Source organism: Triturus cristatus, chromosome 5_1 (genome assembly GCF_964204655.1).
Source record: "Triturus cristatus chromosome 5_1, aTriCri1.1, whole genome shotgun sequence".
NCBI classification, from domain to species: Eukaryota; Metazoa; Chordata; class Amphibia; order Caudata; family Salamandridae; genus Triturus; species Triturus cristatus.
Window position 1 is genome coordinate 282297410 of NC_140587.1, and position 12141 is coordinate 282309550.

Sequence of the window (12141 nt, forward strand, 5' to 3'; positions counted from 1 at the left end):
AGTCAGACTCACTTCACCACTAATCCACTGCCACCGCTGCTGTCCGGATCCACACCGCTCCCTCGTTCGGTGTAGGAGGACCCTGCAGACGGTACTTGGCAGACATCTTGGGTGGGGGGCGTGGACAGCGCTCTAGTCGCTCTAAGCACGGTGTTAGACCTGTCAGCCCTTTGGGTGGTCCCTCCTCATCATTATTTATTTTGTCCCACTTTTGCCTCAAACCCTGTTAGTATTTTTCCTTTTTGGGAACCACCAGACTTTTTAGTATTGATGCAGATTCAGGGAGCCATTTTATCTACCCCTGGAACTTCTGTCTGAGGGCCTGGAGCACAAAATGGTGGCCACCCATTGTCACCTGTGACATCACTGGAACCTACTAGAACCTTCTGCAGCATTCTGGAACCCTGTGACAGTTGGAGGCGGTTTGGAATGTTGGGAAGCCAGCTGAGAGTTGGCAGTTGGAGTTGGCAGTTGCCACCTGACTGGTGAAGAGAGAGAAGCAGAAACCTGAAGGAGGAAGGAGTGAGGCAGCAGGGGTGGAAACTTGTGCCTGGAGTGGGGTCCATAAACCCACCCTTGATACTAGTCCCTACTGACTGAGCCCAGCCTGGAGCCCTGTGTGGGAGAAAGCAAGAGAAACCATCTTAAGGACCTGGACAGCAGGAACAGGCCTTATAAGTAAAGAACAGCAAGTTCCTGACCTGGTTACTGGTAACTTCTTGAAGTCCAACGTCGTGAAGCCTGGAGACCTGGAGCCCGAGGTGGAGAAGCGGCGCTGACTGGAAAGCAGACGTTGTACCCGGCCAGAGGTCGAGAGAGGGCGCCGACGGAGGTCGTGGAGAGTACCAGAGGTCGAGGAGGAAGTCACCCGAGGTCGAGTGAGCGGCGTTGACGGGGGAGTGAAGTCCGCCCTCCGGAGTCGCCGGAGACCGAGGTGAAGCGTGCCGGAGGTCGGGAGTGGAGATCGCACTCCGGAGTCGCCGGAACCTGAAGAGAATCGTGCCGGAGGTCGGGAGTGGAGGTTGCACTCCGGAGTCGCCGGACCCTGAGGAAAGGAGCACCGGAGGTCGGGAGTGGAGATCGCACTCCGGAGCCGTCGGAAGTCGACATCGAGCCAAGACTGCCCGATATCATCGAACCGGAGGTCGAAATCGAGCCGAGGCCGCCGACGTCGAACCGGAGCCGCCCGAAGTCGACATCGAGTCAAGACTGCCCGACGTCATCGAACCGGAGGTCGACATCGAGCCGAGGCCGCCGACATCGAACCGGAGCCGCCTATCGACGTCGTCAAGAACTGTCATTGCGCCGAGGCCGCCGACATCGAACCGGAGCCGCCTCACGGCGTCGACACGACTCCAGCGGCGTCGGAGCTTCATAAAAAGGGCAGTAAGTGGAATAGAGGGCGCCTAAGGCCCTGTGGAGCCCTAAGAGACCATCCTAGGGGCTAGAGAGGTGCTGGAACCAGCTTGATTGTGCCAGGGGTGAGCTGAGACTAATACAGAGGGGTTCTGTAGTGTGGGAGAGCCAGATCTCTAGATTCCCCCTTGATCTACCTCAGTTTAGGCCTCAGCCTTGTCCAAGCCAGGGAGTATACCCCTCAGGCCATCCAAATCTCTACAAGCTGGGATTGGGTCAAATCATCCCATAGTACCTCAGGAATGTGAACTGATTTTCAAGTGTCACTGTTGGCTTTTAATTTTTATTGAGAGCACTGTATTTATTGTATTCATCCTATTTATTGTTTCACAGTATTTATTGTCGCACAATATTTATTGTCTCGCAGTATTTATTGCCTCATAATATTTAATTGCCTGTTATGAAATGCACTTATATTTATGCCTTGATTATTTATGATCTACCTTATTTATTGAATCGTTAAGACAGTATTTATTTGACGTACCCTTCCACAGGAAAAGCCTTGTGTACTGTGATTGTATTATTATTTATTTAATCAGCAACTAAGAGAAAAGAAGATAAAGAGATATATTTTCAGTATAATTTTTAAGGTGTAGTGTCGTTTTTGGAACGGATGCACGCATGGTTACTGTGTGGGTATAACGTATGCTTAACACGGTGCCTTCCTTACCGCTCGAGCCAAGCTACCACAGTGTGTCTGGGAGAACACCACCACCACCCTTCCGGTGTGGGAGTGGGTTTTTCTAACACACGGGGATATAAAACGTATGCCAGCGCGAGCACGCAGCACCTGATGTACTCCTGAGGCGGAAGCCGGGAGGTATTGTTTTTAAATCTCTAGTCATTTGTTTAACTTCGCCTGATTTTAACATTGGGCTACTTATGCTTGCTCCAGTCAGACTCACCTCATTTCACCACTAATCCACTGCCACCGCTGCTGTCCGGATCCACCCCGCTCCCTCGTTCGGTGTAGGAGGACCCTGCAGACGGTACATGGCAGACATCTTGGGTGGGGGGCGTGGACAGCGCTCTAGTCGCTCTAAGCATGGGGATATAAAACGCATGCCAGCGCGAGCACGCAGCGGGCGAGCGCAGCAGGCGCGCTAAAGGCAAGCCCGTCTGCGCCCGTCCGCGCCCGTTCGGGACCAGGGGCCACAACCCCTGTATCTCCGCCTCGGCATACGAGGTATTACTGCTCTGAATCCCTACGTAGTATGCCGACTACTAGGGAGATAGATTGTCTGCATTCATTTCAGGCGCTGGATTTGCCTGCGGTCTGCCCTGCGTGCAAACACAAGCTCAAGACTATCCAGCCACATGACAATAAGCAGGATTACAACATCCTACTTTTAAACTGCAGGTCCCTACCCAAACACAGGATGGAAGTTGCTCTCATGTTGGAGGAGCATAGGCCAGATGTGGTCTTCTTAACAGAAACCTGGCTGACGCCAGACTCCGATCCTGATATTGTATCAGCTTTGCCCCCAGGCTTCCAAATTATGCGGAAGGACCGGGCTGTCGGGAGAGGAGGCGGCCTGGCAATAATATATAAAGAGCAGCTCCTTTGTCGATGCATCTCCGATTCTATCCCTGACTGCGAAAGTCTCGCATTCAGCATTGACTTCTCCCCCAATAACTGCTTCTCAGGCACCCTGATATATCGACCACCGGGCCCCCCTAAGCAGTTCTGCAGTGGAGAAGTGTGGCTCAATGGTTAGAGCGGCAGACCCTGATGCAGAGTTCTGTCCCGGGACCAGGGTTTAAGTCCCCGCCTCGGCGGGTCTTGAGCTCAAAATTCCACGGACCTGACAAATCTCGCCTCGGTGCCTATTCCAATCATGGAGTCCCACTCTGCAACTCTGGGCAATAGCTTGCTTAATCTCCACAATGGCCCCCACAATGCTAAGGATGCCTGGCCTCCACCTTGGGGGTGCCCAGGAGTGGACACCTCACAGGGAAAGCCAGGATGGGTTCCACAGCGGTATTCGTACAAGAGCCTTGAGACCCTTGCGGGTGAGTAGTGCGCTATACAAGTATCAATTTACAATTTACAATTTACAAGACTCTTCCATCGATCTTGTCTGAGTCAGTTACAACTCTTTCTAACCATACACTGCTAGGTGATCTTAATCTCCACTTTGAGGCCTCCTGCGACCATACCGCCACTGAGCTGGCGAATGATTTAGCTGCTTTACAATTGGAGCAGCTGGTCGATTCAGCCACCCACATCAGGGGCCATCTTCTGGATCCAGTGTTCAGTAATTGTAGTGAGCTCAAGGCTGGGCGACCTATTTGTCTTCCGTGGACTGACCACTCCCTTGTTCCCCTTACATGGTCTATTCGCAAGCCACCTCACTTAACCCTCAGCGTAAAGAACGTCAGAAATTGGGCTAAACTCCCTGTGAAGTCTTGGTCCAACAGCCTTATCACCACCCGTCCTCCCCCTAACGCGGATCCCGGCGCAGCCAATCAGGACTATGAAGAGTGGCTCTCGAACTCTCTGGAGGCCACACTTCCCCTCCGTAAAATCAATACGAAGCGGCCACAAAAAACTGCCCCCTGGTTTTCTATGATACTCAGGGAAAAAAAAACGGCACTGCAGGAAACTTGAAACACGATGGCGCCTAGATTTCTCCTTGGACGATAAAATCCTATACAGAGAGGCGATTAGAGCTTACAAAGATGAGGTAAAAATCGCCCAAGCAACCTATTTTTCTACACAAATCATGTGGGCAAAATCTAAACCCAAAGAAATCTTTCAAATAGTAAAGAGCCTCTCAAAACTTCCACCTCCCTCTACGCTTCCGTGTAAAACGCTAGCTCACTGCAACGACCTGGCAGAATTTTTCCATCAAAAAGTCCTCCAAATCTACTCCTCTTTTCCTGCCATGGAGTTCCACCCTTCTGCTCACACATGGCCTAGCCCAGTGGAGGCTCCCCCTCAACCCGCGGCTACCTTGGAACACTTTCCCTTGTTAGAACAGGACTCCCTGGAATCTCTAGCGCAGCAAGTAAAATCAGGATCACCATGCGACCCAGCCCCACCAGAGGCAATGATCTCGGTAATTCAGGTTGTTCTCCCTACCATCAGGAACCTCCTCAATGCCTCTATTGCCTCTGGTATAGTTCCGCTGCCCTGGAAGCAGGCTATGGTGCGTACACTACTGAAGAAACCAAACCTTGATCTTGGTGACTTTAGCAAATACTGCCCTATCTCCCTGCTCCCTTGGGTGAGCAAAATTCTAGAGAAGCACATCAACATACACCTGATGGACTTTCTGGAGAATAACCAGTTGCTGGATGCCACCCAAACGGGTTTTCGACCTAGACATGGGACGGAGACTGCCCTACTAGCTGTCGCCGAGGAAACCAGAAGGATCCTGGATCGAGGCGGATCAGTGGCAGTGGTCCTCCTCGATCTGAGCGCAGCATTCGATATGGTTAGTCACGATGTGCTGCTGTGTCGCCTTTCTGATGTTGGAATCTCAGGCAGGACACTACTCTGGCTCAAATCCTTTCTGAGCAATAGGTCCTTTCAGATTTTTGAGGGAAGTACAGTCTCCTTTTGCAAACCCCTGAGCTGTGGGGTTCCGCAGGGCTCTTCACTAAGCCCTGCGCTATTTAACATCTATATGAGACCACTGGCTGAGGTTGTTCGTCCGTTTGGCATTAAGATCATTTCCTATGCGGACGACACTCAGCTGGTGGTATACCTGGCTCAGGAGGACGGCCAACCTGCACCAATGAGACTAAGGCAATGCTTTGAGGAAGTAAAAGGCTGGATGGCGAGATCCTCCCTTAAACTCAACGGGGATAAAACTGAGCTGATGCTCATGGGCCCGGCCGTTCCAACGCTTTTTGACTCCCTCTGGCCTCCATGCCTGGGCACCCCGCCCGTACCCAAGGACAACATAAAAAGCTTGGGGGTATGGTTGGACAAAGCCTTAACCTTTGACACCCAGGCCATCAGGCTTTACGCAACTTGTTTTGGCCTCCTCAGGATGTTGAGAAAAGTGCTCCCACTTCTACCTATGGAGGCCAAGCAAATTGCTGTTCAAGGCCTGATCCAGTCTCGACTGGACTTTAGCAATGCCTTGTATCTCGGTGCTCCCGACTACACTGCGTAAGTTGCAGATTGTCCAAAACTGCGCCGCTCGCACATTGCTCCAGCTGCCACGGAGACTATCAGCCAAACCTGGGCTGAGGAGCCTACACTGGCTGCCGGTTCGGCAAAGAATCACCTTTAAGGCAATGTGTATTTCCCATCAAGCCTTCTGGCACAAAGGACCGACAATCAGTCGTGATCTAATCACACAGCACCTCCCTAGGAAACATCTTTGCTCCGGCCAGGCCTTTTTAGCAACAGTTCCCCGAATCAGGAGAGCGAGAACTGGTGGCAGGATGTTCTCCTATAACGCCGCCAAGCAGTGGAACCTCCTCCCCCTTCAACTTAGATCTAACCCTAACCTACTCTCCTTTCGTAAGCAACTGAAGACCTTCCTTTTTAGTGTCCATAATTAACCCCCTGTTGACCACCGCTGACAATTGACTATAGTCTTCAGGTAGCGCTTGGACGCCTCAGGGCAGCAATTCGCGCTTTATAAATTCACGTTTCATTTCATTTCATTTCATTATTGGTGTAAATGTCACCATCTGCCAAACACCCCACCACATATATCTATAAGCTGCTTTTCACTTTTTTATACATTTGTTTATTTGGTTTTGTTTGTTTTCAAATAGCACAATCAAGAAGAATCGTGAGCAAAATTAAGAAGAAAGGAGCATGAGTCATTCCACTGTACGTTTTGTATGTTCGGTGTCTATCTCAGCTGTCTTTTTGCATCCTGATGTCGGGTATCTGTACCTTTACTCATCTTTGTTCATGCTCCATAGCATATACTCACAGCATCAGTTATAGAGGAATGGACGCCACTGGGTAACTGAGTGACACTGGCAAGGCAGGTTCTCTGTAAAGTCTTCCTTAAGGAATTCATACCGGATTCTCTATGGATATTTTGATATTTGTGCATCATGTCTGCTTGGATTTTGACCATTGGCTCACCCTGAAATGTAGTGTCTTGTTTGGATATTTAAATGGCATATATGCCATCTTATCAATCAGATGTAAATTGTGCACTAATGGCATGGACTGTGTAAATGTCGAATCCCACATATGAGACCACAGCAACATTTTCACCACTGACGTTTGGAGCAAATTCTCTGTCTGGAGCTGGGATACACACGTCACACTATTAGGAGTTTAAAGGAAAAACAGAAGGTTTGCAACAAATGAAATGCTACATTTATCAATATGTATGTCTGTGTTCTTAATTTTTGATGAATAGAATATGACCTTCTGAATTTGTTAAGTTTTCGATCTTTCTAATCATGAAAGTATAATAAAAAGGCAATACAACTAGGAATGTGGAATTTGCTACGTAATTTGCGCTTTTACTACAAAGCACACTGCACAATTTGAATTTAACAGAACAAAATGCCGCATAAATTTCCTTTCCTCAGTTGCTTATTTTGATCAAACTCAGTCAATTTAGTAAAACCGGCCACAAAATTCCAACACCAATTTCAGCTTCTAATGTCACATAATTCTAATCAAGGTGAACCCCTCAGAGTGCCCTGTTAAAGATGATATGTATGGATTCGTGTATATTCTTCTTCAAACTCTTCCATACATCCTTACAGCACGACCTGCCATCGATGCTGAAAAGCATTTTCGGTCACTATTTGAAGAGAAAAATAAAGTGTTGACTAGAGACAGAGGCATCATGGGAATGCGAGATCTGCTTGCATTTTCCTCCAGACAAGTGACTGTAAAATATCTGCCACTTACTCAATAAAAGATCAAAGAGCCTTTCATAGTGAGTTATCACTTGTGCATCCAGGTCAGCAGGTGCGCAGTCACTGTTATCTGGTCAAACTTCAGGCATCTGTGTATGTGGGGTGGAAGGAAGTGTTAGTCATCCATCCACATTATGAAAGAGAAAACAAGCTAATCAGTGGCATTTGGAACCAGGCAGTCTGAGTAAAGAAGGAACTAAGGGGGATATTAACAGTCTCTATCGCCACCAGAACGTCACTTTTAATGATGTTCCTGTGGCGATAGAGGCTTTGCTTTATTCACAAGTAACTTAACGTGACTTAACGCCGCCTTGTGAATAAGGCACCCTTTCATGCTATACTTAGCGTGTAAGGGGTGGGCAATGGGTGTTGCGGTGGGGGGTCCACCGCAACACCCATTGATTTTGACTCTGGCTCCTATTTACAGGGCTGGTGTAAATATAGGGCAGCGCCAAAATTAAGCCCAGGGAAAAGCTGGTTGTACCCTGACGAAACAAGGAGAAATGGTTAATTTCTGCTTGATTTTGCGGCACACATAGAAACAGCAAATTGCCATGAATGATTGTGTGCAGGAAGGTGTCCCTTCCTGCACATAGACAATCATTAAAGAATAAAGAGTCCCAACTTCTATCTGTGCTGCAGAATGCAGCACACATAGAAGTTGCAAATTGCCATTTGTGATTGTTTATGTGGAGGAAGGGAAACCTTTCTGCACATGAACAATATTTTCCCTCATTAGTGCTAGGCAACGTAATTTAGTGCCAGTGCAGGAAGAAATGCGGGGTTGCACAGTAGTGATGCAGCAGAAGCGGTGGGGGTTATTTTAATCATATATCCCACACCAACCTTTACAACATAACGTAACTCTAATGACGGGACCATAAGTCATTATCATTTCCTTATAACAATATCAAAGGTCCTCCGACGGATCTTTGGTGGAGCTAAAAGGGATTAAGTATTGAAATTTAGAGAGCTATTCCCTCACGAGGACCTGTAATGAAAAAACAGCTATACAACAATATGTAACATATATTTACCCAAATAAATCATAACACCTGAAATAAAGACAGACACTATTCTTTCTCTTATTTTATCTTTTGTTATTGTAGAAATATGAATGGTCAATCACAAGTACCAACTGTAAATCATCATTTAGTTCACAGTTAACAGGTTAAATCACCACAAACATCACAAGATGAATAATTCAAATCTTGCAAACAAATCAAGATTAGAGGAGGGAGAGAAAGAAAGCATTCAGTAAATACAATCTCTCACCAAGATGAGGAAATCTAATGCACAGCGTGCAATTAGTTTGGAAAGCTAACCCCTCAGCCGTTAGGGCATCGCATGGGCAGCACCATCAGCTGATGATGTGCAAAGTCTCTAGGAACGTTTTCTCAGGATTTTCAGTTGAAAACGCCATTCAGAGTATTCAGGAATCAGCACGACACGCAGCATACCACGAATTCAGGACAGGTCACCAGTCTGTGAGCAAGCCGACGAACATTTTCCCACCAGTATCTTTATTGTAGATTTGCTACTTTGCTTCTTCTAAACTGTTTCTCTTCTATCCCTCTACAAGCCTTTCTATTAGTCAATAAATGCAGGAAGGTAAATCTCCTGATGATGACTTTACAAATTTTCTCTAACAAGTATTTGTCTAAGAGTTATACAACTTCCTAGAGAGGAAGAGAAAGAACTACAGTTTCATTATACATAATACTTTGCAACTGTTTCATTCTGACTTCCTTAGACACCTCCCCTAGACAGGAAAGAGCTTTACAGTTTTCTACATTCTAAGGAAGCATTTGTAATCTTTTGCAAGGACATAGGAAAGGAGCACGTTAGCACATCCCCTAACAAATACTTTTGTTGAGGCCTACATATTTTAGCAAAGGAAAGAAGAGAGAGAAAAATAATTTTCTAAGGCCTACATAGCTTTCAAGAAAAATAAAAAGTGTTCTCGTGTTTGCAGTTCTTTATTCCTGTAGTTCAAGAAACATAACAACATTTAAATTAGACAGACAAGATAGTAGTTTCTCTTTCCTTCTTTAATTATTTTAATCCATTTTAATGTTAACTCCACTACTTGTATTTATTCTGACTCTCAAAAACGTGCTTATTTTCCACATTTTTCTGTCGTACTTCTGGAAATTGCATGTTTAGTATTTTGGTTTTCACACATGTTAGTAATTTATTTAAACACACATTGGTGGATTTTCTCTGAGCAGATTCTATTGACTAAAATCGTGCTCCATCAGTATTATTGTAAATACAGCGCATCCCTGCATTTCTAAAGTGATGGAGTGTGGCATTAGCTTTTTTGGATGTAACCCGCGCTCCGCCACTTTATTATAAATATGCCCCCAACTGTTTGGCTGATTGTTTGTCCCTTGGTACTCTAGAGACTGTCTCTTTCATGTTAGACAGCAGCACCAATGTTAAGAAATCATTGATGGGACATGGTAGGTGGAAGAAACAAAAGAGGACAGTGCAACGCACGGGAGACCCTTGAATACTATTAATTCAACCACTCATCTGTGCTCAGACGAGACTGGGCTCCCTCGCAAAGACGGCGTACAGAGCCGCAAAAGGAGGTGTAAGGGCTGTGGCCACAGCGAAAGGGAGCTCATGGAAATGGCTGCCATCTTACTGACTCACAGGGTTTATTTATACCCTCTACCTCTGTTGCAATGCTGCAACAGAGGCGCGTGCTTGTCGGTTTGCGCATCGTGGATATTTTGAACTCACACAATCTATGGAAAACAATGTTTTTGAGGAGGGGGTATGTTAATATTCCTTTTTAGGTCGAGCCTACAGCAGCGCATGCGCTGTTGCTCGACTTTTGTAAGTGGGATTTAAAAGTGCTTCCCACCAGCATTTGCTGGCCTAATGCTTGCGTTCACGCTCGCGTGAACGTGCAGTTACTTTCACTTTGGGCGCTGCTGCGCGCGCATGACTCGCATGTTTGCGGGCGCGCGCGTGCCTTCGCCTCTCTCTCCCGCTGCATTCCTGCGACCAATGCTTGTTGTGTTGGCCATCCCAACGCCTCGCTGCTTGCCCTCCTGCTGAGAAAACGCTTTCCTGCTAGCATTCAAAACAACATGTGAAAAAGTACGCTTTCAATAACTGCGCTGACCAAGCTTCTGCTTTTAAGGTGAGTCATGTAAAATATCTCCTCACGCTTCCTGTTGTACGTTAAATAAATAAACATTGCCGTCCCACGACATCACCGCTTGCTTGCTTCCAGTTCTATTTCTTGATGGTGAAGTTGCCCTACTTCTAACTTTCAAACCGCTGTGTGCATAGCGCTTGTGAGAGTGGCCACTGTGGAGGAGCTAGCTGTGAAGCTTTTCAGCAGGAAACCTCACGGAGCGGTTCTTGCTGTGACGCGCTCTCTTTCATACAGAGATGATTGCTAGGCTGCTCTCTTCTGCCTACAGTACCGTTCCTCTACCAAAGTCCAATGTAAGTAAACCTTTGTTTTTCTCCCCCTGGCTGCACACTTTTTCAGCGTGCTTTTAAATGTACTCTTGTCATGTTAGCAGCATTTCACTGTTGTTGTCAGCAATCCTCCGACCCCCTTCCCTCTGCCCTCCACTTCCCCCACACCCACCCTCGCTTGAGTTTCACCGCAGTCAGAATCCAGGCATGTTCCTTCTTTTCTCAGCATGCACAGGTCTCCCTGGTGCCCGCCCTCTAACTTCCATGAGGCACCTCTCAAGAGTTCTACATTGAAATACTAGCAAGCGCTAAGACACGAGACACCAATCACTAGGAGCACCTGCCGTACTTCGGACAAGGATATGGTCTAATGGCTAGACTGCCGACTTTGGAAATGGGAAACCAAGGTTCGAGAATCGGGGTCGACTGCACATCCTGTGATTCTGGGAAAATCACTTATTCTCTCCGTTCCTCCCAATAACAAGCATTTGCAATGCAATAGGTATCGCATTTACGCGGGTTTGAGCTACTGACATTGCAAATTACAATGCCTTTTATTTTTGTGTACGTTTTTAAAACAAATAAAAGGCATTGTCATTTAACTGAATGTATTACAATCAGGGTGGGGGGTAAGACTCGTACGTACACGGGTGTACATACACGGGGGTATGACTCGTACATACACGGGTGTACATACACAGGGGGGTACGACTCGTACGTACACGGGTGTACATACACGGGTGGGGGTACGACTCGTACGTACACGGGTGTACATACACGGGGGGTACGACTCGTACGTACACGGGTGTACATACACGGGGGGTTCGGCGCGTACTCACGGGGGCTGGGGGGGTGCGGCGCGTACCGGGCCCCCTAATCTGGTCGTTTTGCAGCGTACTTCGCTTTTCCGGCACTTTTTGGGTGCCGTAAAAATATTGCCGTCCGGACTGCTGTCGGTTCGTATCGTACTTCCTGGTTCGTGAAACGCTGCCTGAAAGCGTCCCGACGTCATGTCGTAGCATTCCTGGATCACATTCGTATGTATATTTTCGTCGGTCGGTGTTTTTTACGATTCGTACGGAAATGGTGTTTCCGTGCGAATCGTACTTCCATGTTTGTAATGTTTTTTTCCCGGGTACGAGTCGGACGGAGAAAACGCTCCGACCGACGGTTCGTACCCGGTTTTTCCAGGATCGGAATCGGCACCTAAATATAAGCTTCTATGGGGGTTTAGAGGGCGGCTGAACGCTCTAAGTAAGTTGGATCATTCATCTTTTGATTGTTCATTTTTAATGATTCAGAAAGGTTAAGTTCTTGGGGCTGCTGCTATCATGTAGGGATATTTGGGTATGGAACTCTATAGGTTTTAGAGCTTTTGGGGATTTTTTCTTGCAAAGCAAATGCATCTCCTGGGAGGACCCACTC